Below are 19237 nucleotides of genomic sequence, written 5' to 3' on the forward strand. Positions count from 1 at the left end.
TTGTTAATGTAAAGTAGTAATAATAATAATAATAATAATAATAATAATAATAATAATAATAATAATAATAACGAAAATATTAATAATATTAATGATAATAACAATAATACTACTAATAATAATAACTATAAAAATAATGATTTTTACTAATATTAATATTACTAACATTTATTTTAATAACTATATTGATATTAATGGTAATAATAATGATATCTTAAAAATATTAATTTTACTGTTAATTATAGTTATGATTGTGATTTTAGTAATTACCTAATAATAATACTCGTGACAATAATAATAATAATACTTATGGTAATATTAACAATTCTATTATTTGTACAGAGTTACTAATACTAATATTTACGAAAATAATAATAATTTATATTATTTTCATATTGATAATTTTTATAATCATAATACTTTTAATAAAGATATTGATATTACTATTAGTAGTCACTGGTAATTTAATGATAACCATAGTAAAATTGATAGTTATGATAACAGTTCTAAAATAATTATGATACTAATAATAACAATAGTAATATTGATAGTAATAATAAGAAATGATATTCATGATACATAATAATGGTAATACAAATAATAATAAAACCATTACTTAATAATGATACTAAAAATAATTAGTGGTATTACTTATTATTTGCTAACATGATAATAATAATAATCATATTATAATTTTTAACATAATAATAATAATAATTTTATAATGACATTAACGATAACAATAATAATCATAATGAAAATGATAATAATAATAATAACCATAATAATGATAGAAATAATAGTAATAAAATGGATACCTTTAAAATAGGCTTCCTAAAAAAAACTGTCGCCCCCCAGGTTCGAACCCTCGACCTCTCGCATAACCGAATAACTCTAAACCATGGCTCTAGCGCCTGTTTTATGTTTTAGAACCGAATCAATATGTATTTAACTCTGATTTATTTGTGTTATATTTTCTCCAACCTCTTCTTCTTCTCTATACCCATCGACCACAGCTCCAATCCCAATCCATAATAAGTTTATTAATTTAGTTTTAGGAATTAATATTCAGCATAAAAACATGTACTAGTGATCTTTTGATTAAACAAAAAAAAAAAAATATCAGAAGAAAGAAGCAGTGCTTCTGCTCGTCGACAGCATATATAAAAAAAATGATTTTCGTGATTTATAAAGTTTTAACAAAAACTTTGTACATGAAATATATTTATAATCTCTACTATAAACTATAGGAACCATTAATTTAATTCAAATCACAACATAGAAATCGAATTTGAATGAAGAACAGCAGTTGACTTTTTAAAACTCAAACTTTGACTCCACAATTGGAACTCAAATTAAAGAATTAAAAACTGAAATTTTACAGATGATACGTTTAAAGGTTTCCTATCAAAACTGCAATATTAGATTTTGAAGATGATTCGATATTCTAATTAAGAGAAAAAAAATAAAAAAATACACGAGCAGAGGTTTCTGCTTTTCGCTATCTGTTTAATCTAATATATTGATAATTGATAATGGAACTAATTTGATTAACCTAACACAAGCAATTATCGTTTGTATTATTGTGATGCAGATGTCGACACCCATCTCCATCAAATATGAAGTCACGGGAAAAAAAATAAGGGACAGTGATATATATAATAAATTAGTAGATAGATTCTTCTGTGTTTTTAATTCATTTTCAATTATACTAATTATTAATAAATATAAATATATTACTAATATATATTAATAATAACAATGATAATAATATTAATAATAATAGTAATAAATGATAATACTAATCTTATTAATGATAAAAATAATAATTTGCATAATTTTTTTTTATATATAGTAATAATAATGATATTGATAATTATCATGATTTTAAATGATAATGATAATGGTACTTAATAATAATAAAGATGTAACAAGTTAAATGTATCATCTTTTATATCTATATATGTATTAAAGATAATATTATTACTATTACTGACATTAATATTAATATTAATAATAATAATGAAAATAATAACACTTATAGTTTAACTTGTAATTTAATACATTAATATTACATATTATTAATTATGTATATTAGATATTTATATCATTACACATGTTGAGTGTTTTATATTTATACAAGTTATTTATAAAATCACTAATCATGTATATTAATCGTATATATACATATTTCAACTATTACATATTTAATTGTGTTTTAAATTTTCTTTCATATTATCTAATCACATAATAGTTTATTAATCTATTCTAATTTGTAAAATAATTATTTACATGTATATTTATATATAAACATTTCTTTTTATGATTATAGTTTCGTGAATCGTCGGGAATAGTCAAAGGTCAAATGCATTTATGAACAGTTTAACATTTTTAAGACTTAAGATTATAGACTTTGCTTATCGTGTCGAGATCATACAAGAATAAAGTTTAAATTTGATCGAAAATTCCCGGGTCACTACACATCATACGCTTTCCGTCATGAAATTAATGAGGAATAGTTATGAAGTATTTTTGAAGAGTAATTATGAATTAATAACCTTTCCGCCATACACCTTCCGTCATAAAGTTTATGAGGAAGAGTTGTGAAATATTTTTGCCTTCATATAGTATAGGAACTTCTTTCGATTTGTGAAGTAAGTCTTTATAATATTTGTCACGACAAGTATCTAGTTTTTCATTTTGCCTTGGTACGTTCTAGTAAAATCTTAACATTTTCTAGCCGATCCCTTGCGCCTTTTGCTGGCCGGCACAAGAGCATCCGCCATCAGAAGTATAAAAATACTCTCCTCCTGTGGGCAGGATATAAATGCAATGTTTTAAATTTGTCACAGGCAGCACTTTGCATAAGAAAAAGATAAAATTTTATTGATTGATAGTGCGCATTAAATAAACAATTCATTATGAATTTAGGGGGATCAGGCCTAATTAGTACATTATGAAAGTTTAATGCATGCTGTTGTAAACATATGCATTGTAGCATAACTACAATGGCGTACAATAAAATGATAGAATTTGTTCTTCATAAAATGCTAAAATTTGCTCTTCATACGCCAAGCGCCTAGCGCTGTCCGGCCTGAATTGCAGCATAAAAAACTCTTGAACTTCATCATTTCTGAACAATCGATTATGCCTTCTCTGATTTGCTCTGTCCTCTGGCAAATTTGCAAATGTAGACCGTTCTCTAGTTAGGGCTACATACTGTGAATGTATGGCAGCCACTCCGTTAGGAGTTGGAAATCTAATCTCCGCATGAGCAGTGGATGTAATTGCTCCAAACTTTGCCAACCCTGTCCTTCTGAAAAGGACATTAAAACCGAGAAGTGCCTTCCAAAATGGTGAAATCAGTTGTTTCAGTTCTCAGCAATGGGAATGTTCCCATAACAACCTCTAAACGGATTCGCCCTATGGCGTTCACTGGTGTTCCTATCAACCCTGAAACCCTCAAATTTGTCCGCCTAGCCCTATCCTGTATGTGCCTTGAGAAAGTTCTCAAACAATGCCAATAGATGATGTCAGCTTCGCTGCCTGTATCCGTGTAGATATGGCTGATGAACTTGTTTGCAATTTCTGCTGATATGACCACTGGCTGGACGGATAAAGTCCAATTTTGAATTGGTTGAAAAATGATTGGAGCATATCTCCAGCCTTCAACATTGTTGTCTAATTGCTCACCATCTTCATAGCAACCATCATTAAACCACACCATTTTGATTACCAAGTCTGGAGTTGGTTCACGCTCTCCGTATTGGTTTCTGTTTTCTTTTCCACCATGCTCTTCCCTTCTTCTATTCTCATCCCGACGTCCTCTTCGACCATCATTTTTCTGCCATGCAAATTTCTTTCTAGGATCATTTCTTCTGTATTGCTTTCCTGGTAACAAGTGATTTAACTCCCCTGCCTTAATCTTTGCAATGATTTCCCTCATCAAAGACTTGTAATTATCTGTGTCATGACCCCATGCCTCATGAAAGTCACACCATAGTTCACTTCTTGGGCCATCTCTTTCCTCCATAGGTGCTGGAGGATTGAAAGTAGACCGAATAGGTTCAGTGAAAAGAATCTCCTTAGGAGTTTTGGTTAACGCCATTATCAACGGATGTCTCTCTAAGGGCCTCCTGTTATGGTGAAAATCATTGGGATGATTGTTTCCTCTCCATCTGCCATTGGAATTGTCATTTCTCCTTTGGTTTCGATCAAAGTACCGTCCTCCGTTGTGCGGTTTGGTAATGTTGTTGTTACTATCAAACTTGCTTGGTCCTCGCTCGCTGGCTCGGACATGCTTTTGTGCAACTTCCAATGCCTGGTGTAGAGTTTTTGGTAGGTCATACCTTAACGTATGAACAAGTGCACTAAATCTTCGCTGATCCAAATAGAAAATAAAACCAGATACTAGTTGCGACTCTGGACAGTCAGGTATTTTTTGCACTTCAAGCATGTATCTCTTCATGAAATTACTCAAGGATTCATTATGATGCATCGTTATTTCATGTGCATCAAGATGTGTCAAAGTGCAGCTACAAAGATTTTGATACTGCATAACAAACTTTGCACGAAGGTCCAAATAACTTGTTATACTTCTTGATGGTAAACTAGCAAACCATTCCCTTGCCATTTTCTGCAACACCATAGGAAACATATGACAAGCTACTTCATCATCCCAATGCTGCAACCTCATTTCACCTTCAAACATGGTAAGAAAATCTTCAGGATCTGTAGTACCATCATATACTCCTATTGCCGGTATGCCAAGAATTCTGGGTAACGCATAGTTAGCAATTCGATCAATGAAGCACTGAGTGGATTCTGCCATAGCTGGCGGCTTTGTAGCTTGCTCTCCAGTAATTAGAGCGAAAAAATTATCTACAGCCACAGCGCGGATGGCGGGCTGCGCTAAGCGTTGCTTATACTTTGTCGGAGCTGTCTGGTTAAGGATTCCGTTTAAAAGTGATGCTGCTTTCTTCTCAAACATGAACTCCTCTTTCTCATTATTCTCTTCTTCAGAATCACTGCCAATATAGCTCAATTCATTATCATCTTCAGAATCATCAATAAGACTGCCCAACTTGTCAAGTATTCTGGATAACTTGTACTTTGATATAGATTGATTCTTCATGATTTGCTTGTCTTTACCATCCGTCATCCGTCGAAAAGGTATATATGGTGCACATCGTCATGGTTGCATCAATGGTCGCTTCTCTGAATTAGTAATGAAATTTTGAAGCCTTTCTGCACTTTTGGTTGTTGTTTCTTCGATTATTGGCCTTTTCCCTGGATTAGTGGCCAAATGTTTTAGCCTTTCTTCGATTTCAATTACTGTTTCTTCAATTGTATCTTCCGGTGGCTGAACATGTGCATCTTTTTCAGGCATTAGCGGATAAGTTGCCACGCTTTCGGTTAATGGATTATTGAATGTTTCGAGTACGCTTGTGGATGGGGCTTCAGTTGTTTTTGTTCCTTTTCTGTTCCGCATGTTCTTAACATTAGTGGACGGCACCATTGTTGATACCTAATTCCTTATGAGGTAAGGCTTAGTGTATCAGCACAATACTAGAAGTATCTAGCTAAAAGTGGGGAATGTTGTCGATTGATGTTTACCCTCGGGAAATAATCCCTGCAGACCCGGATCCACCGGAGTGTCTGAATGTGTAAAATGACGACCCAAGGGGTCTATTTATAGTGATAGATCGATCCACCGGAGTATTCGGGAACACGTGTCAGATGATGCTGCATTTTGTTATTCGTTATCCGATATTTACGTTGGATGTGACGCTCTCCGGTCAGGGCTTAAGCGCTAGGCGGCCTTCAGGGCTTACCATGACAGAAGTAGCCTGCACAGCGGAGAATGCTGGAAGGAAAGTTTCTTAAAACTGTTGTTCCCAGTGTTCCTGATGCTAATTTCATGCGAATATTATGCCTTTATGCGTGTATATGATAGGATACACCATTACCCATCGACCTTACTAAAAGCTCACAAGAGGGTCCTCAATTCAAAATTTCGCAAGAGATTCCTGATAATGTTTTTGACAAGACCTTTGCTCCAGCAAGCCCATTCACCTCTGTTAGATTTGATCATCTCCACGAACATGTGGACATTGAGCGAGAGACAGCCGCATACCAGCTTAAACAGCTTGGACACGCGGTTCCTGAAGACATTCGCGCAGAGTTTGAGAAGATTGATGATGAAACAATGGAGAGCGCTAGAGTGTAGAACTTATATTCTGCAGTTTGCTTCCTAGTCGACGATATTCCCCGTAGAGATAGACTAGTCACTGAGGTTGAAAGTCAAACTAAGGCGGTAAAGAAAGCCGACAAGAAAATCTCTCGTCTAGAGAAGGAGAATGCGAAGCTGAAGAAAGAGCTTGAATCTGCACAAACCGCGCTCAAATCAGCAGCAACTCGCAACCATAGACGATCAATTCAAGCAACTCATTGCATGCCTTCCTAACCTTGGCCACAAGATTATGGACTGCAAGCCAGTTACCGCAAAATTTCAAGCATACCTTAACGCGGTTAAACTCCGTGAAAGCTGTGAATTTTTAGCGTTAATCTCGACTGCTTATGGTATTGGCGCGCCATACCCGGAAGCTATTGAGAATGAGAAGGAGGTATGCGACATAGAGATTGCCAATGATGTTTGCTCAGAAACTGGAAAAGCCATAGAACATATCGACATTCCAGATCTTATCACATTCAACCAACAAGAAAATGTCACTTTTAAGGACGTTGTAGAACTGGAATTGTAAATTTGTAGTCATTTCGCAATTAAGTTTGCGTTTTGTTTTGTAATACATAACCGCAATCTTATGCGGTTTTATTAATAGTAAAATTTTATATTAGTTGCCACTGTTTATTTTTATAGCGCTTAAGTACTTTTTTCAATATTCATAATTACTAGCATTGTCCTTTATAATTTCACTGTTTATTATTGTGCACATAACAAACAATTACTCTTATGAAACAACCTGTATGCACGTGTCTATACACATTATGAATCTTCTAAGTCCGCCGAAACGATCCTTAGGCAAATATGTGTTTTATGCGAAGCATCCAAGTATTGCTAAATTAAACACTTTGGGAAAATTACAAGTATCAGTCTTTTTTCATACACTTTTCAATTAATTATATGAAACAACAAGTGGGCTTTACCATCACTTATACAATTGCAGGTTTGTTACTTATATAATGTTTCCAGTCAAAAATTTTCGCACAAGTTTACATTTTTTATTATCATTTTGCTTCGCACAAGACAATCGAATGCGATTTTGCAATGGCTATCAGCTTAAATAGCATTATTTTCATAAGATCAATTTCATCATGAATGTTAATATAATTCTGCATTAAGTGGGCTTTTCCATCACTTCATGATATATTTATTAAAAATTTTCCTTGGTTTATGAAACCTGCACGCAGAACTTGCCATATTATATATGCGTTACTCTCATAGTTTACGCAACATAATTTTGTTCGCATATAATGATTCCTTAACAGAAACCAAAACACTTTCATTATTTATTTACATTGCTTTGTTTAAAAAACAATATACACTGGCTAAACATGACCCTCTATTCTGATATTGTCACTCACCATTATAGATGCACATAATGGCTCTTGAACCGCGGATGTAATTGTCACAATGCCTTTAGAAGTTGCAAACTTTACCATACCATGAATTGGTGAAGAAATAATACCCAGCTTACATACAGCTGTGCGTCCTAAAAGAATATTATAACGTGACACAGTATTCATGACATACAAATTCAATAAAGCTTTATGCATAAGCATTGCATTTTCTTCATCCACAATTTCAATCTCTAACTCCAATTGCCCTATAGGCCACGCAGACTCACCTGAAAAACCTGATAAAGACCTTTCAGTTACTTAAGCTTGGATTGAATATCCTTTGGCAGTTTACGGAAACACTGATTGTACATAACATCAACACTACTACCAGTGTCTACATGTACTTTCATCACTTGAATACCAACTCCCGCAATCCTGCATGATATCACAATTGGCTCCTCTAAAAATCCTCAATCTTTTTCTGATGTGAAAGTTATAGGCTCAAGCTGCCATTTGTCATAACCTTCAAACGGTTTCTGCTTCTGCGCATCACCATTAACAGTCACCATGTTTATTACTTAAATTTGTTGCAAACTATCCTTTTTACCCACTACCTTTGTACCTAAGTTTTTGACCGCGGGTGCTTTGCGTTCTTGTTGCACCACCGTATTGACATTTTGTGTTTTTGGAGTAGCTGCCAATGTGGGTACCACCATTGCATCTGTTGTGCTTGCTTCTTTGTTATTCAAAAGATGATTTAATTTCCCCTGCCCAACCGCGTCTGGAATTAGCTCAACAAGGTCGCGACATCTATTTTTATCATGACCATAATCGTCATGAAAGATACAAAATTTAGATTTATCACGCCTATTGTTATCAATCAACTGCGGAGGGTCTGGAAATGTCTTAGCAACACGCTCTTGTAAAAGTATTTCTTTTGGCATTTTTGATAATGTTTGAATTACAGCAAAGGAATCATTATTCCACTTTCGCGTGTAATTCCTGTCGCGATTATTATAACCTTGATTACCACCATCTCCATTGTTGCGCACTCGATCATTGTGCCAATTCCCACCATTATTATTCCTCCGTTGCTGTCCAGATCCGCGATTGTAATCGCTATATCCATCCCCGTCACCATCACGGTATGCATCATTATCATCACGCCAACTTCTGTCCTTGCCCCACTCGCAATTTTGCACTATATTACTGTCTTCACCACAACGAATGTAGTCATATGTTTCTTGCATGACTTTAGCAAAATTACGTGGTACATCTCTTCGCAGACGTCGCACAAGCGTTGAGTGCCTCTGCGGATTTATCGCATGCACAAAGTCGAAAATTTTCTGATCTTCATTGAGATTTGGGATGTTTTGACATTCATAAATGTATCTTGTCAATAAACTTCCCAATGTTTCTTTGAAGCCTTGTTTAATATCATGGCACTCGATGTGCGTCTTTTTCTGCGGTAGCAAGTTTTGAAACTGCAAAAGAAATTTTTCTCTTAAATCAACAAACCCCACAATGCTTCTTGCGCTTAAATTATGAAACCCTTCACGCGCTAAGCCTTGCAGTACCATTGGAAAAACGCGGCATGCAACCGCCTCATCCCAGTTATACGTGCTTACAACTCCTTCAAGTCTTTGTAAAAAGTCAAGTGGATCTGTTAACCCCGAATATACACCCAAAGTTGCAGGCACAATGGGTGGTGTAGTGATTGGGTAATCAGATATGTGCTCCACAAACTTTTCTATCTCAAATGTTATTTCAGTTGCCTTTTTTGGCCGCGCTTCTTTATTTTATGTGCAATATTTTTCAATCATTTGTTGAATAACATCTGGGCGTTTGAACTTGTGTTGCATATCCTTTGGTGCCAACTTCTTGAACATATCCGCCAAGAACGTTTGCGCATTCTCCATTTTCGCAGCCTGAGATGTTTCTCCTTCTTCATAATATCGCGGAACAGGTGTAAGAGGTCTTTTGCGTTTTAATTTGGTAACTTCAACCACCTCCTGATCGCTTTCAGAATTTTCAGAATTATCAGAATTTGGCAATAGAGCTTTAGCGCTTCTTTCTTTCTTTAAAATTAACACCGGTGAACCAAAAGCACTTTGGTCTTGAATTTCATCTCGCGCACTTTCATCATGATTTATTATTAACCTTTGCGCATTTGGTGATGTTTCATTGAGTGGCCATTCGTAAATTATTTAGAATGCAGAGGTCAAAACCTTTTTCCTTTAACAATTGCTTTGCCTCTAAAGGCGTGAGCACTTTTTCGCAGTCTTTTTTGGCACTCCCTTTTCAGCGGTTTCAGCACCATTATGCGCACTACCTTCATTAGCTGAAACTTTATCCATTTTTGCCTGCGCACTTGTAGAGGCTAATTTCAACCTCATTTCTTTTGCTTTTTGCTCTTCACGCGTTTGCGAAACATTTCGCCTAGCCGCCTTCATTTTTTTCAACCATAACATTTGATTGTGCTTCTTCAATTGCTTTAGCATTTGCAGATGCTTTTACAAGCAATTCATTAGTTTGTTGGCTAACTTCAGGACTTGACTGAAAGTCAAAATTCGAAACATTTTTTGGATCCGATGCACCTATAGTGCTTGTATTCTTCTTTTTGTTGCACGTAGTCATGTTTATTCAAGAGCACCTTCAAGTTTTCACTTCTTTTTTTAAATCAAGAACACTTTCCTGCAGTGTAACAATGAAAATAACACGATTAGAATTAAGAAATGAGTTTAATAGCTCTATTAAAACGAACGTGAATTTCTCATTTCAATTCTATTCATGTCCCACGGATGGCGCCAATTGATCAATCCTAGATTGTCCTATAAAGGCTAATAAAGGATTGAGTGCAATGAGGGGGTATAATGGATGTCGATTAGGATTTTGGGACCTTATTGTCATATTTCGTTAAGTGCTAAATGATCAACAACCATGTCCCGGTCTTCATAAATTACCTTAACCAACAAAGATCAAGTTTCGGGCAAACTCACGAGAGAGATCAATATGGCTAGAGCTCTTCTAGAATCAACAACCTAAAATGAGAGGACAAGCTCCCTATTTATAGGTTTTAGATCTACGCAGAAGTAAGATGTGCGCGCACTTAGGCATTCCGCACAAGTACTGCGAGAATCCTACGCACTCTTTAATATTCCGCGCAATCTTACCGCATTCATTATCACTTACCACGGTTTAGCTGTCTTCCATCTTTGCCTTTAAGTAGCTTTTAGCACTAAAAATATACATATACATATGTATGTATATGATCACTGAATTATTGTTATTTAACATTGTGTTCTTGATCCAACTTAGTGTTAATTAGATTAAGGATAAAGACATATTGTCTAGATTGCATAGTTCAATCCCAAGATAATTAGAATTGAGGAACTCAAGAAATAATGTCTATGAGAATTGATTAACACTTGGTTAACGTAATACTTGTTTGAATGAATGCATGCTAAATTGAGATTGTGAAAGGATAAAGGCTTTTAATATTATTGTTTACACTTCAATCTCTCAATTGCACTTTAGTTTAAGTCTTTAAGCTTTAATTTAGTTGATAATTCTTAGTAGCTCTTAGTTAAACAAACAAAAAAATCCTAAAATCGCTTGCTATTAATCACTATTTTCCGTGGAACGAATCCTGCTTACCCTATCTAAAGTAGAGTAATTAGGCTATTTTTGACCTGCCCTTTGACAACGATCACCCTATCATTCAGATATGAGATAGTGTTCATATTCATATCTTCATCTTTTTCATCCTAATTCATCATCCTCTTCACTGTGACTAATCAGATCAACCATTACAACATCGAATTGAAGCTAAATATAGACTTATCATGTGGTATCGGATCGTAATAGACAACTAATCAATCCGACCTACAATTCGTGCATAAAAAACATATCTAGATTTTGATCTTCATCAACGTCAAAGATAGTCAAAGGTTTTAGTCATTAGATCGATCTATGAGTTTTTTTGTTGAAATTGATCGTGTAAACCTATTCCTAATAATCTATTTAAGCTTCGTTATCCATTAGATCTCATTTACAAACAATTATTCGATCTGAGTCAGAGAGTCAAACAAATGAAAAATTCAAACTAATTTTAACAGAAACGATTTCTGATGTGTTTAAAGTATTCTGTTAATGTAGAAAGTTTTTAACGATTATGTTGGGGAAGGATGTTGATTTATGCTTAACGATAATATTAATCTTAAAAGTGTTTTGATGCTGACACATGCACTAACTAAAGGTGATGGTAGACATCTTGACATGAATATACAAGTTCACTAATCCACACTTACTCTAGCAAAAGACCAAACTAAATGAAGCTTAAACGAAAATATATGCCACACAGTTTGGTTCACGGTCGACCGCAGGTCGGAGCGTTGAAACCTTGCACACTGGTTTATGAAACCAAGTGCACAGTTGACCTCACGGATGACCGTGGGTCGACCGCAGAAGGTTCTGTCCAAACTTTTTGATCAAATAAAGTTTGACCACTTTGGGGAATCTATAATTTATGAACCTTGTTTAAACCTGCTTAGAATAGTTGCCCCCTTCAGATCCAAAAGAGTTTTGGTCACTAGAACGCTAATCTCAGTTAATTACGCCTAATGACACCTTAATGACATTTTAACCTTGATTAAGGAAAATACGTAAGTGTTACAGGAAAACTTGTACTCCTAAAATGTATTTAGACATACTTAGGATGGTCATCAAGTCTTAACCAAGAGTTGCTCCTTCCCTGTACATGCGTTGGACATTAATGTATACTTATACATTAATCTTGCAAAGTGCCACATTGAAAGTAAACTTACATAGCCTTAGTATATTGCTTTGTCATCACTATGTGTTTAATCCTAGATTAATTACTGAGTGACCTCTTGCTAGTCATTACATAAGTATTACTTGACTACTTTGCTTTTAATACATGAGTATTATTTGACTATGTGCTAAATGCCAACTTTCTAGTAGTTAGTTACTATATATATGTCTAAAATTTTTCTTGCTATAAGCCATAGGATTAGCCTACCCAAATACATTAAGTGTAACTTGGTTGATAGCAATTGATATGTCATAATCAAATTGTCTTAAGTGCTTAAAGGATTATTAACACACATATGGAGATATCAAAAGAACCATGATTTTTGTTTAGCAACATGTCTAAAGAATGGTTTAGTCTTGATTAACATGATGTCTTACAACATGCTTAACTGAACTTATTTGTTTCACTAGGTAAGACATCATTAACACATCTAATTAATCCATGTATAATCTTAAGGATGCATAAATGACATGCATAGTGATTAATTAGGTTTTTGTCATCAATCACATGTTGACCAACCAATAGGACTTAAGCAAGTGTGTTAAAAACAAACAAAAGATTATGAAAGATCTGAGATTACTTCAATTGGTTATCAAGACTTGTATCCAAGAATCCCTCTTTAGTTATGACAAGTCACTATCAAAAGAATACAACCAAGAAGAATCATACACTTAATGCATATAATACTTGTATAGGATGTTGGGTATCTTTTGCAGGTATTAAATGAAGTAAAGAGGCCAAAAGAACCGCGTTTGAATGGATTTAAACGGCCATACAAAAACTAGGTGAAAAAGTGACATGACAGCGTGCGGTCAACCCACAGTCGACCGTGGGCTGAGCCGCAACAATGGCTAGTTTTATTTCTCTCTGTATATAAATAGCAAGACTTGGAGAGCTTTGAAGATTTGACCCTCTTGCATTCTTTAACTCAAATTCATCAGAGAATCACAATATCATAATTCATATATATTTTTGTGATTAGCAAGAGAAGTTCTATGATCTCATAGATTGTAAAAGTATTGTAAACTTACTATCAAATTACTATCTTTGTAAGTTTACTTAGTGTTGTATTATCCTTTGAATTGTCTTAGGATTTTCATCACTAGAAAGCGTGAGTCTTGTACTTTGTAACTAGAAGCATATGCTAGCTTAGCTATCTTCTTCCTTAAAGGGAACTAGGAAGTTGAGTAATTACATTGGGGATTAATACTTGTCCAAGGTGAAGACAAGTTAATCTAAGTTAGAGGTAATCTTTCAAAGGGATAGAAAGTTTGTTGTCTACAAAGGAGTACAAGACTTGTAAATCGGATCTCCACCTTGATTTGGAGAAAAGGCTTAGTGAAGCAAAACTCCCGATTAGTGAATCAGAGAGTGGATTATGGTGGATTAGTTAACATCCACTAGAACCACTATAAATCATTGTGTTTATGTTCTTTACTTTACTTTTCACACTACTTCAAACATAAACACCACACACATTGATTTTGAGTTGATTAAGTTGATATAGGATTGTTCAAATCTTGTTGATCATCGAAAACGTTTTAAAAATCGTATTAAGTAACTATTCACCCCCTCTAGTTACTTACAGTTTATGTGATTAATTCTCTAAATTTTTAGATCTTAATTCCATCGTTTGATGAGGTTTTAGTCAAAAATTCGATTTTGAAACTTTTTAATCAAAAAACAAAATTGAGATTTCAGTGCTGTTTTGGATCAAACCATGGTTGTTAATTGTTAATCAAAGCTTTAGGCATGTTTTACAACTAAAATCTGTCACTTACTTTTTTTCTGAGCATCTTCATCATTGCACCGCCTGAAACCACCGTTGAGCCACCGTAACCGTCGCTGGAATCTGCTGGTGTATTCTACATCTTCAAACCCAACAACACATGTGTTCAGAAACTCATACCTATTATCACCCGTGTTACACACATACGTATCTGATTACAAATGCGCTTGAAGTTGAGGGATTTTAGAAATTAGGGTTTCATACACGTTAGGATTTTGGGGAAAAAGGTTTATACCCATTTGTGTTTGATACGCGTTGTCGGCTTGTACATGATGGAATTCAACATAACAACAAGTTTTAATGTCAACATAATCACAAAGCCATTTTGTGATAGTTAAAGAAAGCGGAAAGCATGATAATCAAGAAAACAAGTTTATATGTTTAACTATTTTGATTGAATTCCATGTTAATATCAAGTCTTGAAAATATGCTTACAAATAAGAACAAGGAAGTAAGATATATACCTCCTCAAGTGTGTTTGAGAGCTGATTTGGAACAAGTAAGATGATGATGAAGATGATGAACAATGGCCTCTAACTTGAAACCTCAAGAGTGCTATACCCACAAGCCCTTTTTGCACCAACACCACCTTTACTTTGGTTAGGATTTTGACACTTAATGAACTAGATTAGCAAGCTCAAAAACCACTCTTTTCCCTTGTAAAATTTCAGCCAGCAGCCCACTCCCAACAATAAGAGAGTTATTTACCAAACTAAGTATTTTTCTTTTGTCAAGAAGATGGTTTTGGAGACAAGCATGCACATGAGTATTTGTGTGATCTTAAAAGTAACAAAAACAAGGCATGGGTGTCTCCTTGAAGACCCCAAAAACCATCCACCATGGGGCATTAATAACAAGATTTATATTTTATAAAACTTGTTATAAAATACCTTAGATTTATATATAATACTTGTTATATAAAGCATGCATTTGTTAAGTTACATTTTATAAACCAATTTATAAAATATAACAAAACATAATTATTTAAACCTATAAATAATTAAATATAAATTATCCAAATAATCTATCTCAAGTGATGATATTTTAGAAACCCGATTTTCTAAAGTTCAAGTGTCACGTATTTATTTAACGATCCAATCATTAAAATTAAATACATATAAAGTGTCGGTAAGCTTGTTATTGGGTATGCCCCGACTTGGATCATAACATATTAGCCACATTAATTTAATATGTCTTTCGGGCATACGAAATACCTTTAATCTCCCACTTGCACGAGAAACATAAGAAATTAATGCAAGTGACGGATACCACCTAATGACCGTCCATCACCCCCAATATGTTATGACTTTGTGCCATTCAATAACTTCATCCCTTTCGAGTTCCCATCTCGAATATGAATAGGTGAATCTTTCATTTATCCTTTCATCCTAAATGTCATATTAAATCCAAGAGACAGAGAATGATCACTCTCTTCTAGATTTAACTTTATTAGGCCTTAGACATCTGATTCTCAACAAATAAGAGGGAGAAATTCCATCTTGACTACATACGTCCTAGATATATACTTTGTGTCACACCTGAGCTCTTCCTTATAAACTACCATATTTCAGAATAGCGAAGGAAAGAATCAAGGCATAATACTTAGTGAATATCCGAACCCAATATGTAACTCATGTCAGAGGATACAATGATATTCGCCTTTACTCAAGATTACATGTGATCAACCACAAAGGCTCAATTTAGTAAATCTTGAGAGCGGGTCTTCCAATATTTGTATCCCACAAAATATCTATGAACCTTGGTTGCAACCTTGCACCACATTCATCCCGCGAATGTATACCAATCCAAGTTCATAATAGTCTAAACCTCACACTTGCTCCCACAAATGTGATCGACTATGGAATTTAGAATAATTGCTTATTCATGGATAAAATATGCAAAATAGGAACCCGACTCAAGATTAATAAATTAACACCATAATTATATTAATGAGTTTGAACAACTTCGTTCATAAAACAGATCACAACAAATCACTAGAATATCGAAGCCCTAATGCACTAACATGCCCTTGATGTTTTGCACCATGTAAGAGCTTCGTGAGTGGATCCGCTATATTAAGATCTCTGTGAACTTTGCGAATACATATCTTTCCCTTTTCAAATTCATCCCTTATGTAGTTGAATCTCCGCTTAATGTAACGGGTCTTTTGGTGAGCACGAGGTTCTTTGATTTGAGCAATCGCACCCTCGTTGTCACAAAAGATCTCTAGAGGGTCCTGAATGGAAGGGACTACTCCTAAGTCGTCGATGAATTTCTTCATCCATGCAGCTTCCTGAGCTGCCAATGAGGTGGCAATGTACTCCGACTCTGTAGTGGATAATGTAACAACATCCTGTGATCGAGAATCATCTCGATCAGTTTGGAAACTTGCGTCCACGTAACCTTTTACATCGAGTTCCTCCTCACCAGACCCGTATATAAGAAACATATCCTTAGTCCTCCTAAGGTATTTCAATATACTTTTAACCACAATCTAGTGACTGTTTCCTGAGTTATTCTGGTATCTACTTGTCAAGCTAAGAGCGCATGACACATCCAGTCTAGTGCATATCATTGCATACATGATTGACCCAATAGCAGATGCATATGGGACTTTCTTCATTCTCTCTTGTTCATCTTTCGTGGTAGGGCACTGAGATGAACTGAGAAGCGTTCTTCTTTGAATAGGTACCAAACCTTTCTTAGAGTTCTCCATCTTGAACCTTTTCAAGATCTTTTCAATGTATGCACTTTGATTCAAACCTATCAGTTTCTTGGATCTATCCCTGTAGATCCCAATCCCCAAAATGTATTGTGCTTCTCCAAGATCCTTAATGGAGAAGCATTTACTTAGCCAAGTTTTAACACCTTGCATTTCTGGAATATCATTTCCAAATAACAATATATCATCCACATATAGTACAAGGAACATGATTGTGCTCCCACTAGCTTTCTTGTATACACAAGCTTCATCACCATTTTTAATGAAGCCAAATTTTTTGGCCTCCTCATTAAAACGATGATTCCACATTCTACATACTTGTTTCAATCCGTAGATTGACTTCTTTAACTTGCATACCTTTTTAGGATATTTTGGATCAACAAAACCTTCAGGCTGAACCATATAGACATCTTCCTCAAGATGTCTATTTAGGAAAGTGGTCTTGACATCCATTTGCCATATTTCATAATCATAATGAGCAGCAATGGCAAGTAATATCCTAATAGACTTTAGCATTGCCACAGGCGAAAAAGTTTCATCATAGTCAACTCCTTAAGTTTGAGTGAAACCGTTTGCTACAAGTCTATCTTTATATGTATCCAAGTTTCCATGTATGTCGGTTTTCATTTTGAAAAGCCATTTACAATCAACTAGCCTTGAGCCAGTAGGTTGCGCAACAAGTTCCCAAACTTGGTTGTCATACATGGATTGCATCTCAGCGTTCATGGCTTCCTGCCATTTATCTTTATCAATCTTTGATAAAGCATCTTGGTAGTTTGTTGGTTCATCCAAATCAACCACATAGCAACCATCCATGAGAAACCCATATCTCTCAGGAGGATTACTAATCCTACTAGATCTGCGAACGTCATGTATACTTTGATCATCCATTTGATCATTCTCAACATTTTCATGTTGAGTGCTAGTGTCAACCAATTGTGTATCATCTACTTTATCTTGAACCTCTTCAAGATCTATCTTCTTTTCACTATTACCTTCCATTAGGAACTTAGTTTCAAGGAATTCAGCCTTCCGAGCAACAAATACATTCTGCTTGGAAGGATCATAGAAATAATATCCCATATCATCCTTGGGATATCCTATGAAGATACACTTCGTGGATCAAGAATTCAACTTATTAGGGACGTAACGCTTAGGATAAGCTTCACATCGCCATACCTTTAAGTATGATAGAGATGGAGGTTTTCCAAACCACATCTCATGAGGAGTTCGTTCCACTTTCTTGGTTGGGGCCATATTTAGAATACGAGCCGTGGAGCATGGACAATAACCCCAAAATGATAGAAGTAATGAGCTTCTAGCCATCATAGATCGAACCATATCCATTAGGGTTCGGTTCCTCCTTTCGGAAACTTCATTAAGTTGGGGTGTTCCAGGAGGAGTGAGTTGCGAGATAATCCCACAAACTTTAAGATGATCTTGGAAAGCATCGCTTAGGTATTCACCTCCTCTATCGGTACGAAGTACCTTGATTATCTTATTGAGTTGATTTTGTACTTCGTTTTGATATTCTTTGAATGCTTCAAAAGTTTCGTCCTTGTGCCTTAATTAATAGACATATCCGAAACGACGGAAGTCATCAATGAAAGTGACGAAGTATCTTTCACCTTTCCTAGTCATTGGCTTAAAAGGTCCACATACATCCAAATGTATTAATCCTAATAAGTCTTTAGCCCTTTCATAGGTCCCTTTGAAAGGTGCTTTAGTCATTTTGCCTTGTAAACAAGATTCACATACATCAAACAAGTCTAGTTCATTTGATTTCAAAAGTCCATTCGTTTGAAGTGTATGCATTCGATTCTTGTTTATGTGACCAAGGAGACAATGCCATAAGTAGGAATCACTCAAATCCCTTTTGAGTTTCTTGGTGTTTGCATGGAACATTGAGCTATTGTATAATGTGTCATCATGAACCAATTCATAAATAATATTCAAAGGCGAAGCCTTAAAATAGAACACATTATCTAAAGAAACATGGATATCATCATCAATAAAATTGAAATCAAAACCATATTGTCTTAAACGAGAAATAGAAATAATGTTTCGAGATAAATCGGGTGCATACAAAACATTTTTCATAATAAGCTCCAAACCACTTGCAAGCTTCAAAACAAAGTCTCCTTGAGCTTTCACTTGCACCCTTGCTCCATTACCCATGAAGAGACTTGTTGTTCCCGCATCTTGATTAATTCTTTTGAACCCCTGCAAAGAATTGAAAATATGAGTTCCACATCCTGTGTCTAATACCCATGTATTAGAAGAAGTAATACTAAGCTTAATTTATACCATA

The sequence above is a fragment of the Rutidosis leptorrhynchoides genome, chromosome 2 (genome assembly GCF_046630445.1).
Source record: "Rutidosis leptorrhynchoides isolate AG116_Rl617_1_P2 chromosome 2, CSIRO_AGI_Rlap_v1, whole genome shotgun sequence".
Taxonomy (NCBI): Eukaryota; Viridiplantae; Streptophyta; class Magnoliopsida; order Asterales; family Asteraceae; genus Rutidosis; species Rutidosis leptorrhynchoides.